The sequence below is a fragment of the Triticum dicoccoides genome, chromosome 5A (genome assembly GCF_002162155.2).
Source record: "Triticum dicoccoides isolate Atlit2015 ecotype Zavitan chromosome 5A, WEW_v2.0, whole genome shotgun sequence".
NCBI lineage: Eukaryota > Viridiplantae > Streptophyta > Magnoliopsida > Poales > Poaceae > Triticum > Triticum dicoccoides.
In genome coordinates, this window is record NC_041388.1 from 699,102,904 (window position 1) to 699,122,667 (window position 19,764).

The 19,764-nt window shown below is 47.0% G+C and overlaps 1 long non-coding RNA gene across 1 annotated transcript; it reads right to left on the minus strand.

Moving 5' to 3' along the window:
• Window positions 1-5,348: 5,348 nt before the first annotated feature.
• Window positions 5,349-8,247, minus strand: LOC119298527. The gene is made up of 3 exons (XR_005145879.1): window positions 7,644-8,247; window positions 6,560-6,604; window positions 5,349-5,812 (listed from the first exon to the last, which is right to left on the minus strand). It is a non-coding gene; the product is annotated as an uncharacterized LOC119298527 (long non-coding RNA).
• Window positions 8,248-19,764: the final 11,517 nt, after the last annotated feature.

Genomic DNA, 19,764 nt, shown 5'->3' on the forward strand with positions numbered 1-19,764 from the left:
CTTCAATGTAGACGGATCGCTTGACGACCTCCAGCCGCGGGCAGTCATCCACAAGCCGCCTCACCAGGCCGAAGTAGCTGTTCAGAAGGGCGTCTCCAGGCCATAGTCGGACTATAAAGCCCTTCATGGCCTTTTCGGCCGCCTTGTGCAGTTCGACCAGCTGTTTTAGCTAGTCGCTCACAGACACCGGGTGTTCGGTCTCAGTATACTGGTCCCAGAACAACTTCTCCGTTGAGCTTCCATCCTCTTCCCAGTAAAACTTCGCGGCATCCGACACGCCGCGGGGCAAATCTGCGAATGCTCCTGGAGAGCTCCGAATTCGGGTAAGTAATCGGTAATTTACTTTTACATGATTGCTTTGCATATAGAATGCCTTACCCACCGCTATATTCTTCATTTCGTCGATCTCCTAGAGGGCCTTTTGGGCTTCGGCCTTGGCACTTTTTGCGCTCTCGAGGGTCGCGGCAAGCTTAGACTCTCGCGTCTTCGAGTCAAGCTCCAACGCCTCGTGCTTCGTCACGAGAGCCTGGAGCTCTTGCTGCACCTCGCCCACCCGAGCCTCTTGCTTTTCTCGCTCGGTGCGCTCCTTGGCCGCTTTATCTTAGGCCTCGGACATCGCTTGCTTTAGGGTCGCTACTTCGGTCGTGGCCCCTGGCAAATCCATGATGATCCTGTCATTTTACAATCGCATTCTTTTTATACATATCCATAGACTAGGTACTACTTACCTTTGTTCTCCTCGAGCTGCCTCTTGGCAAGGCCGAGCTCGTCCTGGGACCCTTTAAGGTCCCTCTTCAGTACGGCGACCTCCGCAGTCAGTGCGGCGGATGCCAGCAGCGAAGCCTACATACGCATATTGACATACTTATATTAGACTCCTGCGATATTGTTTGATCCTCTGTTCGGCTTTTCTTTGTGAACACCGAACAAAGCATCAGGGGCTACTGTCTATGCGGTAATATTTTTCCTATATTTTACATACGTACCTCAAAGCCTGTTAGAAGGCTGGCACATGCTTCAGTCAATCCTCTCTTGGTGGACTGAACCTTCAAGATCACCGCACTCATAATAGTGCGGTGCTCCTAGTCGATGGAAGCGCTGCAAAGCGCTTCCAGCAGATTGTCCGGCGCCTCTGGATGGACAGAGGTCACCGGTACAGGCGTCTTGCCCCTCTTGGAAGGAGGCCGCCTGCCCGAGTCTGGAACCACTGGAGGTTCCAGTGCGGTGTTCAGCTGTGGGCCAAACTCGGAGCCCTCAAGGGCCTTGTCCCTTCTGCTCCCGTTGTCCGGAAGGCCGCGTTGAGGCGCCTCCGGGACTGTCCACCTCGACCCGGTGCCTCTTGAGACAATACCTTGGCGTCGTCCGCATGGTGAGGGGAGGTGGCAGTCGGAACTGGATCGCTATCCATATCCGACGAGCCCAGGGAGCCATCCGATGATACATCGATGCGGGCTCGGGGCGGCCTGCATAATCATATTCGGCGTTAGGTGAAGCAGTGCGACAAAGGAATGCTATGAGTTACTCTGGTATCCGAATACTTACGACTTCCCCAGGGGCTTGGCCCTGGGTAGCCACTCGTGCTCGCCATCGGCGGCGGTGGTAGAGCTGTGCGAAAGGAGAGTCCTTCCCTTCTTGGACCCTTTGGCCTCCCCAGTTGGGGCGGCCTTCCTTTTCTTGTCTCCCCCGTCTGGAGGGGGAGCATCTTCTTCTGCCTCCTCATCTTTGGGGGAGGATTGCGCCGTAGAGTCCTCGGACGGTGAGTCCAATGACGCCTGGCGTCGGGAACTCTTTCGGGTTCCCTTGGCCTTCTTGGTCTTCTCCGGCACCGTATAAGGAGCCAGAGTCAGCATCTTCCCCAGGAGAGCGTCAGCTGGGCCTTCGGGCAAAGGAGCCGGACAGTTGAGCTGTTCGGCCGTCTCCTGCCAGTCCTGTCAAAGGTACGTGAGTTTAGATCCCGCATGGAGTCGAACTATGAAAAACAAGTATCCTATAAAAGGTAAAGCAGCTTACCGCGCTGGCTTGGCGCTTCGCACTGAATCCGTGATCCTCAGTGGTGCGAGGGGGAACCTCGGCGCTCTTGAATAGCACCCTCCAGGCATCTTCGTGAGTTGTGTCGAAGAGCCTGTTCAGAGTTCAGTGCTACGCTGGGTCGAACTCCCACAAGTTGAAGGCCCGTTGTTGGCACGGGAGGATCCTGCGGTTGAGCATGACCTCGACTACATTGACAAGTTTGAGCTTCTTGCTCACCATGTTTTGAATACATGTTTGGAGTCCGGTTAGCTCTCCCGAACTACCCCAGGACAGGCCCTTCTCTTGCCAGGAGGTGAGCCGTCTGGCGAAGCCAGATCGGAACTCGGGGGCTGCTACCCATTTGGGGTCATGCAGCTCGGTGATGTAGAACCACCCCGATTGCCACCTCTTTATGGTCTCCGCGAAGGAGCCCTCGAGCCATGTGATGTTGGGCATCTTGCCCACCATGGCGCCTCCGCACTTCGCCTGGCGGCCGCTCACTATCTTCGGCTTGGCACTAAAAGTCTTTAGCCATAAGCCGAAGTGGGGCTTGATGCGGAGGAAGGCCTCGCACACGACGATAAACACCAAGATGTTGAGGATGAAGTTCGGGGCCAGATCGTGGAAATCCAGGCCGTAGTAGAACATGAGCCCCCAGACGAATGGATGGAGAGGGAATCCCAGTCCGCGGAGGAAATGGGTGAGGAACACTACCCTCTCATGGGGCCTGGGGGTGGGGATGAGTTGTCCCTCTTCTGGGAGCCGGTGCACGATGTCGTCGGGCAGGTATCCGGCTCTCCTCAGCTTCTTAATGTGTTCCTCCGTGACACAGGAGACCATCCACTTGCCTCCCGCTCCGGACATGGTTGGAGAAGGTCGAGGTGGGGAGTGCGAACTTGGGCGCTGGAGTTCGAGTGTGCGAAAATGGATGAGCAAAGAAGGAAGAAGGCGTGGATGAAAAGGTAAATCCTTATCCCTTTATATGGGCGGACGAAACTATGCGTCCCCACTAGCCTGGTAAAACTCGCTTATCCCCCAAGCACCGTAATCGATGGCGTGGTTGGGTTACCCACACCCTTATTGATGAGAATCCCGTGATAAGGGGACACGATCTCTGTTTTGACAAGACGTGTCAAAAAACTGCCTCACGTTATGTGCGGGGCTAGTTAAAGGAAACAGTTCGAATAATCACCGGGCCGTGACATAATGTCGTGTAGCCGAAACAAGTTAGCAAACTGGATTTGTGAAAATATTATTCTCTCTATGGTAGTATGTGGAACTTATTTTGTAGGGTCGGACACTATCCTTATATTCAAATTCTTCCGTGGTGAATTCGGAGGAGGAACCCGCCTTGCAATGCCGAAGACAATACTGCGTGCCGGACTCATCATCATTGAAAACCTGGTCCAGGGGCTACTGAGGGAGTCCTGGATTAGGGGGTCTCCGGACAGTCGGACTATATCCATTGGCCGGACTGTTAGACTATGAAGATACAAGATTGAAGACTTCGTCTCGTGTCCGGATGGGACTCTACTTGGCGTGGAAGGCAAGCTACGCAATACAGATATGTGTGTCTCCTCCTTTGTAACCGACCTTGTGTAACCCTAACCCTCTCCGGTGTCTATATAAATCGGAGGGTTTTAGTCCGTAGGACAACATACAATCATACCATAGGCTAGCTTCTAGGGTTTAGCCTCTCTGATCTCGTGGTAGATCTACTCTTGTACTACCCATATCATCAATATTAATCAAACAGGACGTAGGGTTTTACCTCCATCAAGAGGGCCCGAACCTGGGTAAAACATTTTGTTCCCTGCCTCCTGTTACCATCCCCCTTAGACGCACAGTTCGGGACCCCCTACCCGAGATCCACCGGTTTTGACATCAACACACATGATCATACCTAGATATTCTCATAATATGCTCAATTCTGTCAATTGCTCAATACTAATTCGTTCACCCACCGTAAAATACTTATCCTCTTGAGAGATACCACTAGTGAAACCTATGGCCCCCGGGTCTATCTTCATCATATTAATCTTCCAATACTTAGTTATTTCCTTTGTTTTTTTACTTTCCTTTTATTTTACTTTGCATCTTTATCACAAAAATAACAAAAATATTATTCTATCATATCTATCAGATCTCACTCTCGTAAGTGACTGTGAAGGGATTGACAACTCCTTACCGCGTTGGTTGCGTGGAGTTATTTGTTTTGTGCAGGTACAAGGGACTCGCGCGTAGCCTCCTACTGGATTGATACCTTGGTTCTCAAAAACTGAGGGAAATACTTACGCTACTTTGCTGCATCATCCTTTCCTCTTCAAGGAAATCCAACGCAGTGCTCAAGAGGTAGCAGTAGGTGTGGGCGAGAAAGGTGGGTTTGTATCCCTTTATAAAGGCGATGAATATCGAACTGAAGGAAATATGCCCTAGAGGCAATAATAAAGTTGTTATTTATATTTCCTTATATCATGATAAATTTTTATTATTCATGCTAGAATTGTATTAACCGGAAACTTAGTACATGTGGGAATATATAGACAAATAAAGTATCACTAGTATGTCTCTACTTGACTAGCTCGTTAATCAAAGATGGTTAAGTTTCCTAGCCATGGACAGAGAGTTGTCATTTGATAAGCGGGATCACATCATTAGAGAATGATGTGATTGACTTGACCCATCCGTTAGCTTAGCATGATGATCGTTACAGTTTCATTTCTACTGCTTTCTTCATGACTTATACATGCTCCTCAGACTATAAGATTATGCAACTCCCAAATACCGGAGGAACACCTTGTGTGCTATCAAACGTCACAACGTAATTGGATGATTAAAAAGATGCTCTACAGGTGTCTCCAATGGTGTTTGTTGAGTTGGCATAAATCAACATTAGGATTTGTCACTCCGTCTATCGGAGAGGTATCTCCGGGCCCTCTCGGTAATGCACATCACTATAAGCCTTGCAAGCAATGTGACTAATGAGTTAGTTGCGGGACACTACTAGGAAAAAGGCTACTAGTAGCGCGGGTAAATTGGCTACTAGTATCGCGCTACAACTAAAAGTTAGTAGTAGCGCGGGGTAAACCCACACTACTACTAACATTTTACTAGTAGCGCGGATGTCACACGCGCTACTACTATTCGAACCCGCACTACTACTGACGAAATAGTAGTAGTGCGTCTAGAACACCAGGCGCTACTAGTATACTAAATACTAGTAGGACACAATTTTTTCCCACGCTACTAGTAATGAATTAGTAATTAAAAAAATAAAAACATAAAATGCTGCAGTACAGAAAATAGTCTAGGCAAGCATGTGCTACATCATATTTGGATCTGAATCTGACACTCATTGACGCTACTCAGTTAGGATTTTGGAGTGTAATAACATTAATTACAACTCAAATCATTAATGGTAACTACACTTAAGAGGACACCTTTCAAGGCTACCCATATATTGGCACAACGTGGCCGTGGTCCTCATGATACAAAAAATGTGAAGTAATAGATCATACTATTTCAATGCTGTGATTGAGATAAGACTATAGTGAAAGAATGTGGCAGTGGTCTTCGGTGCTTGTGATTACGATCATTGTCGTCATTACCACTAATTTCAAAGTTTTCAGTATCTCTAGTAGCTTCCGAATCGGTGGAACTACTTTCTTCCTTTGGTGAAGGAACTTCTGTTTTGCCAACATCCAATGCTTGAGCTATTAACCCTTTGTGCATCTTCACGATAAGCAAATCAGCAGGAAAAAAGTCAACTTGGCATCTAGATTTTATCCATTGCCCTCCGTCCCTGACCATGTTCAACAAACACTAAATTTAGAACACTACTATTGTAAATAGATGAGACATAAAATCCTATGATCATCGACAGAAAATATATACAGTTAAATACATGGGGCATAAAATCCTACGACCATCGACAGAAAGGATATTCAATTAAACTTAGGTCTCGCTGGGAATGGCCCTATGAGACAGGCATTGTAAGTACACAGATATTTCAGTTACAAAAAGATATTCAGTTAAAAAGTGACAAATAACTGAATGAAACTCAGACTATATATTTCAGTTACAAACAATATTTCAGCTTAGGAATGGAGTGCATAAATCAGACTAGATAGATAACACTACTGAAGCTTACAAGCAAATACATGGGGCATACAAAGATGAAGAACATGCAATCCTTCAAGTAAATATGAAGACCAAATGAATGATTTACTTGTTATTCTATTTGACCCCAGTATTTGTCATGCATACAAAATACATATGTGCATTATAGTTGCTATCAAAAAGACATTGTAAACCTATCTTGGTTGTAAATTACTGTGATGTAAGGTGCCACCAAAAAATGTATCTCCATCTTGAAATTTAGATTTTTATTGACACTATACATAGGTCAGACAAAACATTGTAATTCAAGCAAAAAACAGTAGCTTTGCTTAAGAACATGATACTGAGTACTTGCAATTTATCTTAAAATTTCAGGATCAAGAAGCTGAAGGAAACAAAGGCGAAGTAAGAATGCGAGGATGAGTCATACCTGCAAGATGAAGAGCATGCATCCCTTCATGTAAGCCAAAAATATCTTCTTGTGATAAAGAAAACAAAGATCAGGTTGTTGTATCTAAATGGTTTGTAAAATATTGTATTTATAGAATAGGACGTACACATTTACTGAACTTCTTTAGAATGGGGCACAAAACTGATAAGAATACAAAAATATTCAGGTAAACTAGAAGTGACACATTACTGAAAATTACAACCCAAAACCACTTTAAATCCAGGCAACCAAAAAGAGAAGGAATACACATTACTGGGCAAAAATGCACATTAAATTACAGTGCATATTTTTAGTCTAAATATCTTCAGTTAAGTAACAATGATTCAGACTATAGTTTCAGTCTTTTATTAATCTATCTTACACTGAAATTTTACATTGCAAACACTACCATTACAAAGGGAATTCACTGAAAGTACATAGGGATTTATAGTGTAAGTATGAATATTAGATTGACTGAACCTATTCTTTGCACAAGTGAGAAATCTGAAACCCTTCTTTTACTTGTGCTGCTGCTACTAGTACAACCTAAGCACTAACAACAATTGAGCAAGAAATATAGTGCAGGACGAAATTCTGCGTTGCCGACCGGCGAGGCTGAGCAGCAGGTGGCGGATGTGAGCGCTGGACGGTGAGAGCAGAGTCACTTAGAGTGAGTGTAGTTGTGTCTTGCTTGACTTGACTGATGAATCACATGTCACTACGTACGTACTAGTTTTGCTTGACTTGACCGACCAAAGTTTAAACTATGATTAGCATCCACTGACCCGCTAAAAAGGAGATTATCCTTTAATGATGACCATACATATGCTAGTACTTGAAGCAGGCAAAAGTATATGGGAAAGAAACGCATTGGATGCCCTACTCTGCTCTGCCCTCCCCTCTTGCTGGAACAGATGCATTCATTCATTGACTGGAATCATTCAATGTGGGTTAGTGAGCACTAAACAAACAATGAGGATTGTAGGTGGGCAGAGGCTGTAGGTTGCCGTGGGGGTGTTGGTGAACAGAGAAACGATATGGGCATAAACACAAGCAGCTCGCGGGCACGCGGACGAGAGCTCACCTCGTGGATGAGATGAGATGGTACCGCGCTTGCTTCCAGTAACAGCAGGCGGAGGAGGGATAGGACGACCGTGCGCGCAGCTTCACATCATCCTTGCCCGCCGCTCGGTTCGGTGCCTCCTCGCCGTCCGCTATCCTCATACCAAACACATCCATCCATGGCTTCAGGCCCACACCTTGCAGCTTCTCCATGGCCCACCACCTTCCTTCAACTACCTGCACACAACCACGCGAACACACACACGCATCAGATCCGGGGAAGAAGAAGAACCGGAGGAAGAAGAAGATGCTACTTTTAGAGGGGATCAATCGGCGTTAGAGGTTGGACACCGCAGCTAGGGATGGAAGGAGGAGTCGTCCCCCTCTGCTGGTGCCTCGTAGTGGAGAAGGATGGAGCTCCCGCCGGCGGTGGACCTCTGGTGGTCGCCGCAGCCCGACCACGGTGGCGCGCCAAAGGAGGCTCCTCCAAAGCGGACGACGAGAAGATGAGCTGGGGGAGGTGGAAGGAGACGCGGGTTAGGGCGCCGGCGTCCCGGTCTCCGTCATTTGGGGGCGGAGGAGGCATCTGCGGTGTGGGCAAGATTGGTTGGGGGAGGGGCGGTGGAGAGGGTGAGGCAAGGGACAAGGGAGATAAGGTTGCCGTGCGGTGCCACTAGCTGTAGCGCGGGCCACGGGTGCTTCGCTATTGCTAAAGTGGGGTACATTAGCTGACCCGTCAATTTATAGTAGTAGCGTCGGAATTGCAGACCGCGCTAGTACTAGAAAATAGTACTACCTCTCTTTTAGTTTACAGGGCATGCGCGTACTTCTAGATTGTCAATTTGACCAATCTAATACAAATCATATATTACAAAAAATATACCAACATAAACTTCAGAGTTTCTACTTTCAAAAGATATAATTTTTGTGCTATATAGTTTATATTAGGGTTATAAAATTGCAACCTAGGTATACGCGCAGGACTTGTAAACTGAAACGGAGGTAGTAGTAGCGCAGCTTTTATACTCCTCGCTACTACTATAAGCTGTCCTGGGAGGATATTTAGTAGTAGTGTGGGAACGGTAGACCCGCGCTACTACTATTTTTTAGTAGCAGCGCACTGTTTTTACCCGTGCTACTACTAAATAGTAGTAGCGCAGCTTCCATTCCCATGCTGCTGCTATTGCTCTGTCTATAAGCTTTTTCCTAGTAGTGGGAGGATGCATTACGGAATGAGTAAAGAGACTTTGCCGATAATGAGATTGAACTAGGTATGAGGATGCCGACGATTGAATCTCGGGCAAGTAACATACTGATGACAAAGGGAACAACGTATGTTGTTATGCGGTTTGACTGATAAAGATCTTTGTAGAATATGTACGAACCAATATGATCATCTAGGTTCCGCTATTGGTTATTGACCGAAGATGAGTCTCGGTCATGTCTACATAGTTCTCGAACCCGTAGGGTCCGCACGCTTAACGTTCTGTGACGATTTGTATTATGAGTTATGTGATTTGATGACCGAAGTTTGTTCGTAGTCCCGGATGAGATCGGGGACATGAAGAAGAGTCTCGAAATGGTCGATACATAAAGATCGATATACTGGAAGCCTATGTTTGGACATTAGAATGGTTCCGAGTGGTTTGGGCATTTTTCCGGAGTACCGGGAGGTTACCGGAACCCCTGGGAGAAGTTATGGGCCTTATGGGCCATAAGAAGGAAGCACCCCAGCCCACAAGGGGCTGGTGCGCCCCCCTTGGGCAGAGGCCGAATTGGAATAGGTTTGGGGGGGGGGGGGCTTTCCTTCTCTCCTACTCCTCCTTCCTTTCCTCACCTACTCCAACTAGGGATGGGGGAATCCTACTCCCGGTGGGAGTAGGACTCCCCTAGGGCGCGCCATAGAGAGGGCTGGCCCCTCCTCTCCTCCACTCCTTTATATACGGGGAGGGGGCCACCCCATAGGCACACAAGTTGATCATTGATCTCTTAGCCTTATGAAGTTCCCCCTCCACCATAATCCACCTCGGTCATATCATAGCGGTGCTTAGGCGAAGCCCTGTTCTGGTAGCATTATCATCACCATCATCACGCCGGTGTGCTGAGGAAGCTCTCCCTCGACACTCTGCTGGATCGTGAGTTCGTGGGACGTCACCGAGCCGAACGTGTGCAGATCACGGAGGTGTCGTACTTTCGGTACTAGGATCGGTCGATCGTGAAGACGTACAACTACATCAACCGCATTGTCATAAAGCTTCCGCTTACGGTCTACGAGGGTACGTAGACAATACTGTCCCCTCTCGTCGATATGCATCACCATGATCTTGCATGTGCATAGGATTTTTTTGAAATTACTGCGTTCCCCAACACAAACACCTCCTCATGGGCCTTAAAGCTCGCATATTCCCAAGGGATCGTGCAAACGACATGGTTTGATTACCCACACCCATATTGATAAGAATCACGTGATAAGCGGGCACGATCTCTGCTTTGACAAGATATGCCAATAAATACCGTGTCTCGTAACATGGAGCGAGAGGTTGAAAGACGGTTCAAAATAATAACCTGGCAGGGGACGTAACGTCTCGCCTCGAAAGCCGTCAGTAGATGGGACTTGTTAAATATTATATCATGTTGTGGTTGTATGTGGTGTCTATTTCCCAGAGTCGGACACGTTCTCTGTTCAAGGACTACTTTGAAGTATTCGGAGGAGGAACCCGCCTTGCAATGCCGAAGACAATTTGCGCGCCGGACATATCGTCATTAAAGCCTGGTTCAGGGGCTATTGAGGGAGTCCTGGATTAAGGGATCCTCGGGCGTCCGGGCTATATGGTATGGGCTGGACTAATGGGCCGTAAAAATACAAGACACAAGACTTCCTCCCGTGTCCGGTTGGGACTCTCCTTGGCGTGGAAGGAAAGCTTAGCGTACGGTTATGAATATTCCTTTCTTTGTAAACCGACTCTGTGTAACCCTAGCCCCCTCCGGTGTCTATATAAACTGGAGGGTTTAGTCCGTAGAGGCAATCATAATCATATTGGCTAGACAATTAGGATTTAGCCATTACGATCTCGTGGTAGATCAACTATTGTAACCCATCAAAGTCAATCAAGCAGGCCGTAGGGTATTACCTCCATCAAGAGGGCCCAAACCTAGGTAAAACATCGTGTCCCTTGTCTCCTGTTACCACCAATCCTTAGACGCACAATTTGGGATCCCCTACCTGAGATCTGTCGGTTTTGACACCGACAACGGGCTTCTAGTAAGAACCGTTCTTTCCTACACATCAAAACCACAATGATTTTTTGTCAAGTGTGTTATTTTAACCTTCAACAAGGACTGGCCATAGTCAAATTTGATTCAACTAAAGTTGGAGAAACAGACACCCGCCAGCCACCTTTATGCAAAATAGTTTGCATGTCTGTCGATGGAACCGGTCTCATGAATGTGGTCACGTAAGGTTAGTCCGGGCCGCTTCATCCAACAATACCGCCAAATCTAAATACGACATTGGTGATAAGCAGTATGACTATGATCACCCACAACTCTTTGTGTTCTACTCGTGCATATCATCTACGCATAGACCTGGCTCTGATACCACTGTTGGGGAAAGTAGCATGCAATTTCAAAAAAATTCCTACGATCACGCAAGATATATATAGGAGATGCATAGCGACGGGAGGGGGAGAGTGTGTCCACGTACCCTCGTAGACAGAAAGCGGAAGAGTTAGGTTAACGCGGTTGATGTAGTCGAACGTCTTCGCGATCCAACCAATCAAGTACTGAAAGTATGGCACCTTCGACTTCAGCACACGTTCAGCTCGATGACGTCCCTCGAACTCTTAATCCAGAAAAGTGTCGAGGGAGAGTTTCGTTAACACGACAGCGTGGTGATGTGATCCGCGTACGGCTTCGCCGAAGCACTACGACGATATGACCGCAGGAGTAAACTATGGAGGGGGCACCGCACACGGCTAAGAAACAATTGTTGTGCTTTGGGGTGCCCCCCTACCCCATATATAAAGGAGGAGAGGGAGGAGACCGGCCACAGGGGGCGCGCCATGGGGGGGAATGGTCCTAGTTGAAGGAAATATGCCCTAGAGGCAATAATAAATTTATTATTTATTTCCTTATTTCATGATAAATGTTTATTGTTCATGCTAGAATTGTATTAACCGGAAACTTGATACATGTGTGAATACATAGACAAAACAATGTGTCGTGGTTTTGTCACTACAAATGTCCTAGAGAAAGGACTTAGTCGTGGAGCCATCGCGACGGGTTAGCTTGAAGGGGTTAAAGCGGACACAGGGACGCAAGAGAGTTTATACTAGTTCGGCCCCTTCGATGAAGGTAAAAGCCTACGTCTAGTTGTGACAGAACTGATGGGGTTTCGATGACTAGGGAGCAAACAAGCTTCGCCTATGTCTCAAGTTGTTGTCTGTTGTCCTTGAACCGCCGCCGAGCCGTCCCCTTATATACACGGGTGACGCCCGTCGGTTCACAGAGTCCCAATACCAGCTCATAGATGTGTCCGGTTTGGTGTCTACTTATTCCTAACTTACAATACAAGTTAAATACCAACGCCGGTTTACGGCTACAGGCCTTGAACCGGCTATGGGCCTTGAGCCCTCATCTGCCTTCTTGGGCTTTAACATACTTAACTAGTGACGAAGTTAACCCGGCCCAGAAAGGCCGGTTTACGCCCAGTAGTGATATCCCCAACATTAGGCCCCAGATTGATTTGAACATGTTCATGTCAATCCTTTAGCAAAAATCTTCATCTTCAATATCTTCTTGTAGTTTGTTGAACCGCCGTGATGTCATCTTCTCTAGTCGTTGTAAACCGGCATGACGTCACCTGTTATAAAGGACCTTAATAGGTCTACGACAATTAAGGCGACAGCTTCGTTTCCAAACCCATGGTCCCTTGATTTTCGCGCCTAACTCCTGTCCCTTGCCTTATAAATAGGACCGAAGGGTCATTTCTTTTTCCCCTCCGTTCCCTTGTGATTCGTCTTCCTCGCGTCGCCCAGCTTCGGAGCTCCGTCGCCACCGTCGACCTCTGCATCAACCTTGGCCGCTGCATCAACCTAGGCGCACCAGAACACCGCGGCAACCTTCCGCGTCTTTCTCATCTCCAGTAAGTCTTCTGTTCTTTTCAACACAGATCTGCTCTAGGGTTTCATGTTCTTCTAGTGTTCATCGCATGTTTCGTGTTCATACGATAACTCCTCGATGCATCTGGGAATCCTTACTCTGTGTAGCGGTAGTTTTTAGCATCCGCCTTTAGTTTCATGCCTCAAAACCATAGATCTATATGTATCTCTGCCCATTGATTCAGTACTATTTCCTTTTTGAACCTTGAATATTTTCCTTCTTTTCTGAACTTGCTTCAGATCCGTCGCTGTAGAGAAGTCTTATGAAATCTATTTCTGTAAACTTACTCATCTGCTTCAATGTTTAGACCAGGCGGTTTAACTTTGTAGAAAAAATTACCAAACTGTTATATATCATTAGTCCCCTTGTTGAACCGCCAGATGTTGTTGCTTCATAAAACTCCGGTTTAGATAGATCTGTCTCCGTTTTAACATTGCACATACCCATGTACCTTAATCAATGCATTTTTGAACCGGGATCACCTACCTTGTAGATTTCATCATGGCCAAGCAAGTGTATGAGTGCAACTGGGTTCCTTCTCGCGTCACAGAGGCTCAACTCGCCGATTTAGTCCTGATCGGCGCCTTAGGCAGCAAAGATACCATCCATTGGAGGGCTCCTGGGAAAGAATACCCTCCCACACCTCAAGAAGGAGAGGTCATCGTTTTCGTAGATCACTTAGCCCGGGGCTTTAAGCCGCCCGGTTCTAAATTTTACCGGGACGTTTTAGCCGATTTTCAACTCCACCCACAAGACACTGGTCCCAACTCTGTTACAAACATGTGTCACTTCCAAGTGCTCTGTGAGGCGTTCTTTCAAGAGGAGCCCACAATGGAGTTGTTCAGAGACTGGTTCCAATACAGAATTGGGCGGTGTGGCGATTTAGAAAAGGAAAGAGGTCACATACCCTCATGCCAAGCTGCATAGCCACCCCAAAGAGTGGAATCAAACATGGTTCTATTGCAAATACACCTCCCCTGCTGGTGAAAATCCTTTGCCTTGCTTTCGTCCAGAGCGGCTTAGCAATACACACCCCTTTCCGCAAAAGGTTGACTGCCAAGGAAAGAAGCAAATACGCTCCTCAACTGTCCAAGATCAGAGCCTTTATGGCCAACGGTTTAACAGGGGTTGATCTCGCTTGCTGTTGGATATCATGGAGCATACTACCCCTTAGTCAGCGCTCCGGTTTGATGTGCGAGTATATTGGCAGTGTTGATGACCCACTGCGACATGCTAACATCCAGCTCACCGACGAAGAGATCACAGAGGCTGTGAATAAGATGCTGAATGAACCGGAACACATCTGTGCTAAAACCGGCCTGCTTCCCTTCTGTGCCACCAACAAACCTCCAGCTGTAAGAGTTTGATTTTTCTTTTTGCTGAACCTGTTATTGATATATCTGGTCATTGTTTAATATTAGCGTCTGTGTAACCAGGGCAATGATCCATTTGGAGCAAGAAACTTCCACAGGAGAAACCAGAAAAACCAGACAAACCGGAAAGATCAACCCGGCCAAAGACTAAAGCTGTGAAGAAGACTGCCCACAGGAAAAGAACCACTGCATCCTCTAATCCGGCCCCTGATGATGATGTGGATAATCCGGACCTTGAGGTAGGGCTTGACTCACTTGGCTTATTTTTCACGCATCTTATTGATGGTGATATTTGTCAGGATGATGCCGAAGCCATCCATGCTGATGCTGCAGAGGTAATTATTCTCTCTTCCGATTCAGAACCTTTGCCTTCACTAAAAATCCGTCAGGCAAACCGGAAAGTTACATTTTCTCATCCTCTTGCTTACTTGGATCCCAAATTTCTTATGAAGACCCAACAGCACGGAGCTCGCCGCACAACCCGGCACAGCGGCCAGGTAGTTACCTCCACCGGTTTACCGAACAGTCCGGTTCAGAAACGCCGTTCAGAGGTTTCTAATTTGCTTGTCAGTGCTTGTTCCTAAAGCGGGCTGTTTTTGTCAACCTCTTAATCCATCTGACTCCGATTATCAGGTTACTTCCCACTCATCCTCTGGTGAGTCATCGGCTACTCAGCTGCCACCGCTCAAAATGGTGCTTGGGTAAGCCATACTTATCTTGATATTTCCGGTACAGCACCTTGGAACATATGCTGTATTTGACTTTGTTATTCCTTTCAGGGCCAGGCCTAGGCCGAGCAAGAAGGCTCGCCTGGATAAAGCAGCCGAGGAGGATGCCGTCCCTGAACCGGGCAAAACACCAGATGTTGAAGCGGCTATTCTTGAAGATATACCCAATGATCCACCGCAGCAAGACGACGATCTTATTGCTGAAGAGAGGCCTATTGATACCTCAAGTCCTGTCAAGCAGCCCACAAGCCCCATCCGGATTGAGAAATCCACCGGTCCAACAAAGCCTACTGATAAGCCAACAGCCCCACTGCAAACCGGCAACGCCAAGGATGATGAAGTTGTTATCACTGGCATTGGCCATACAGAGCCAAGCAATCCTGTCGCTTTGTCCAAACATACTGCCAAGGAAGAATTTGCTGCCTTTGGCAAAGGCAAGTGGAATGCTGATCTGACGACTTACGCTGCTCTGAACGCCCAAGATATCCATTCCGGCTACCTGAACCGGCTGTATACCAGTCGTGACTACGAAGCCGGTCTGGTTAACATGATGAAAGATAAATATGATGTAACGTCCATATGCTCTTTCCTGCTTGTACATTTCAATCTTGTTAACTCTCCTAGCCCCCAAGGGCCGGTTTAGAATCTGCATCCAAACCGGGACTTGCTAATATAAATCCTAATGCTTCGGAACTCGCCGATGTAGCCCCCAAGGGCCGGTTCAACTTAGTGTAGTTAAACTGGGACTTTAAGTAATTGAGATCGCCGCATCAGAATATGTTCGAGCAAATAGCCATTAGCCCCCAAGTGCCAAGTTCAATACTTGTATTGATCTTGGGACTTTATAATCAAGTGAAATATGAAGATCAAATAGGCATTAGCCCCAAGCGCCAAGTGCATAACTTGTTATGTGGTTGGTAATTCTTGTACTACTTGCTGAATCATATAACTGTCTGTATGCAGGCTGAGCTGAAGACAAAAGAGACCCAAATCGCTGATCCCCAAGAAAATCTGAAGTCCCAACAGACTGAAACCTCAAAAGCCAAAGAAGAGCTGACCAGCGCCTTAAGCGTCATGGAACAACTTAAGAAGGATTGCAAGAAGGAGCGGGCGGATTGGGCTACTGAAAAATCTGCTTTAACCAAACGAGCAGAAGACGCCGAGGCTGCACTAAAACCGGTGGTGGATGAACTGACCAGCATAAAGCGGCACATGCATGCCATGACCACTGCTATCTTTGGTAAGCTGGTTTGATTTTTGAATTGATTCTGCCGTGTTACAGAGCTGCCGGTTTGTTAACCCTTGGTGATATTTCAGGGACACGCATTGGTCACTTGGGGTCAGATGTGCGGAAGAAATTGAAAGCCGCCTACACGTTGATCGAACAACTGTACACTGGTGCCCAACGGATCATCTGTACTGCCTCCCATAATAAGCCTGCGCCCACTTTGATTCAGGACACTCTGATGAAATTGTCGGTGCTTCCTGCCCGGGTTGAAGAGCTGAAGAAATCTGCGGCTCGAACCGGTTCAATCAATGCCTTAATCCGGGCAAAAGCTTGGGTGCCGGATTTTGATCCTATTGAAGCGGCTCAGGGCTCCAGCTTGAAGGAAGACGGGTCAGAGTTTAGTGAAGCGGATCTGCGAGCAATAAACCGGGAGGTGCGTCCCCTAGCTTGTCAATTGGCTGAAGAAGCAGACTTGTCTCATTATCAAGCCCAATATGACAATCAAAACAAGCGAGTAGCTGCACCGATTCATGAAGCGGAAAATCTTATCCCTCCAATCCGTAAGCATACTTACGCTCCCGATATTGACCCATCGTTGCTGATCCATGACGAAGCTGTCTTTCAAGCATTAATGGGAATCGACTGGACAACTGTTGATTTCCAGCCGCTGGATAGAGAAACTGAAGCTGAAGCGGCACGGGATGACCCACAACCATCAGGCCGGGCTGGTGACCAAGCTTGAACCGGAAGCCAGTTTAAAACTGCTTCTCCCTTGCGAAAAACAATGATCTTATTGTGGGCATCGTGTTGCCTTGTAATAAGCTAGCTGATACTTTTGGTGTTGATATGCCTTCGTGCATAATTACTGCAACTTGCTCTTCCTTTGGGTGATGAACCTCCAAAGTACTTTCTGTAATAAAAAATCTTAAAGTGCCACCGCGGTTGTACAGTCAGGCAGAATATGATGTCTGCATACATGAAATCAAAACATCCAAAATTTTAAAGTATATGACCAAAATTTTGAGATACATAATACCTGCCATCGTTGGACGTGAAGTTGGCTTGGCCAATCTTGAAGTGGAGTTTTATAAACCCACACTGTTGGAGGAGATAGCAGCTCCTGTATATATATGATGCCGGTTTACCATGTAAACCGTGCCGGGTTATAATAAACACTGTGTTACTCCGTAATAGGATGTTAACAAAAAATCAAACCGAGCAAATAGTCTCCGGATTAAAATGGCTTGTGTTCCGTCAATTGAGAGTTTGAACCGGCTTGAAACTTTGTCGGTTTAAAAAACGCAATAAAAAGAAAGAAATATCTTTCAAAGAAAAAATGTGAAGCAAAGGCAATGACAAAACCATTTGCAAAAAGAGGCTTATTTGAGCTGATCAGATGGCGTTACCATGGTCGGACACGGCCAAGCTCCTAATAAGTGTAGCTATGGTTCAAGTCAGCCAGGTCCCCAAATGAAACCGTGGCATTTATGCCGATCAAGTGGCATGGCAATGGTTCGGGTTCGAACAAGCCCCCAAGTGATTCTGTGACCTTAGGCCGATCAAGAGGCATGACTGGTTCAGACGTGACCAAGTCTCCAAGTGATCTGGTGGCTCTCGCCTATCAAGAGGTATTGCATTGGTTCGGACACGACCAAGCCCCCAAGTGATATAACATGATGCTTTTGAAAAGCTAACTCAAGGGGTAAACCGGAGGCGCTTTAGAATAACTCCGTGTAACCACACATGATGTAAAAGAACATATACCCCGCTTTAGCTAAGGATCTGGTTTATTATATTTAATCATAATATATACATCATCGTAATATGTACATAAGTGGAGCCAATGACTCAGGTATAGTAAGGCCGAAGATGAGCTATGTCCCATGGCCTGTTGGTCTCTTCCTCTGATGTACGTGAGTCTTTATGCTCTCGAATATCGATCAGATAGTATGACCCGTTGTGCAAATTCTTGCTGACCACAAAAGGTCCCTCCCAAGGTGGGGATAGCTTATGCATATCAGTCTGATCTTGGATGAGCCGAAACACCAAATCGCCTTCCTGAAAGGTTCTGGTTCTGACTCGGCGACTGTGATAACGACGAAGATCCTGTTGGTAAATCGCTGAGCGAGCAACTGCTATGTCACGCTCTTCATCCAACCGGTCCAAAGCATCTTGCCGTGCTGTCTCGTTGTCCGCTTCAACATAAGCCATCACACGAGGTGAATCATGACGGATATCACTGGGGAGAACCGCCTTCGCTCCATAGACCATGAAGAATGGTGTGTATCCTGTTGATCTGTTGGGTGTGGTATTGATGCTCCATAATACAGATGGTAATTCTTCTACCCAACAACCTGGTGTTCTCTGCAAAGGAACCATAAGCCGAGGCTTGATGCCTCTCAAAATCTCTTGATTAGCCCTTTCTGCTTGACCATTGGACTGTGGGTGTGCTACGGATGAAACGTCAAGCCGGATGTGCTCCCGGTCGCAGAACTCCTTCACGGCACCTTTGGACAAATTGGTACCATTATCTGTGATGATACTGTGTGGAAAGCCAAACCGGAAAATGACTTTTTTGATGAACTAAACCGCCGTGGCTGCGTCACACTTGCTAACAGGTTCTGCCTCCACCCACTTTGTAAACTTGTCAACCGCCACCATGAGGTGAGTCTTCTTATCTTTGGACCTTTTGAAAGGCCCGACCATATCCAGCCCCCAAGTTGCAAACGGCCAAGTAATTGGAATCATTATCAATTCTTGAGCCGGCACATGAGCACGTCTTGAAAACTTTTGGCAACTGTCACATCGTCTTACCAGATCCTCTGCATCAGCATGAGCAGTTAACCAATAGAAGCCATGGCGAAACGCTTTAGCTACCAAAGATTTTGAACCGGCATGGTGACCACAATCTCCTTCGTGGATCTCACACAAAATTTCACAGCCTTCTGCAGGAGACACACAGCGTTGAAACGCCCCTGATACACTGCAATGATGCAACTCGCCATTGACAATAGTCATGGACTTGGACCGCCGGATTATCCGTCGAGCCAGAGTCTCATCCTCTGGTAACTCGCCCCGGTTCATGTACGCCAGATAAGGAAGCGTCCAATCCGGAATGACATGAAGAGCTGCCACCAATTGAGCCTCCGGATCAGGAATAGCCAAATCTGCTTCACCAGGGAGCTTGACCGACGGGTTGTGCAGCACATCCAAAAAAACATTGGGCGGAACCGGTTTGCGTTGAGAGCCCAGCCGGCTTAGAGCATCTGCCGCTTCATTCTTCCATCGGTCCACGTGGTCCACCTGATAGCCTTTAAAGTGACCTGCAACAATATCAACCTCACGACGATACGCTGCCATGAGTGGGTCCTTGGAATCCCAAGTGCCAGATACTTGTTGAGCCACGAGGTCCGAGTCACCGAAGCACTTAACTCGACTTAGATTCATCTCCTTAGCCATCCGAAGACCATGGAGCAAGGCTTCATACTCAGATGCATTGTTAGTACAAGGGAACATTAAGCGGAGAACATAACAAAACTTATCACCTCGTGGTGAAGTTAATACGACTTCAGCCCCCGAGCCTTCCAATTGCCTGGATCTATCAAAATGGATGGTCCAATATGTGTGATCCATCTTTTCTTCAGGTGCTTGCAG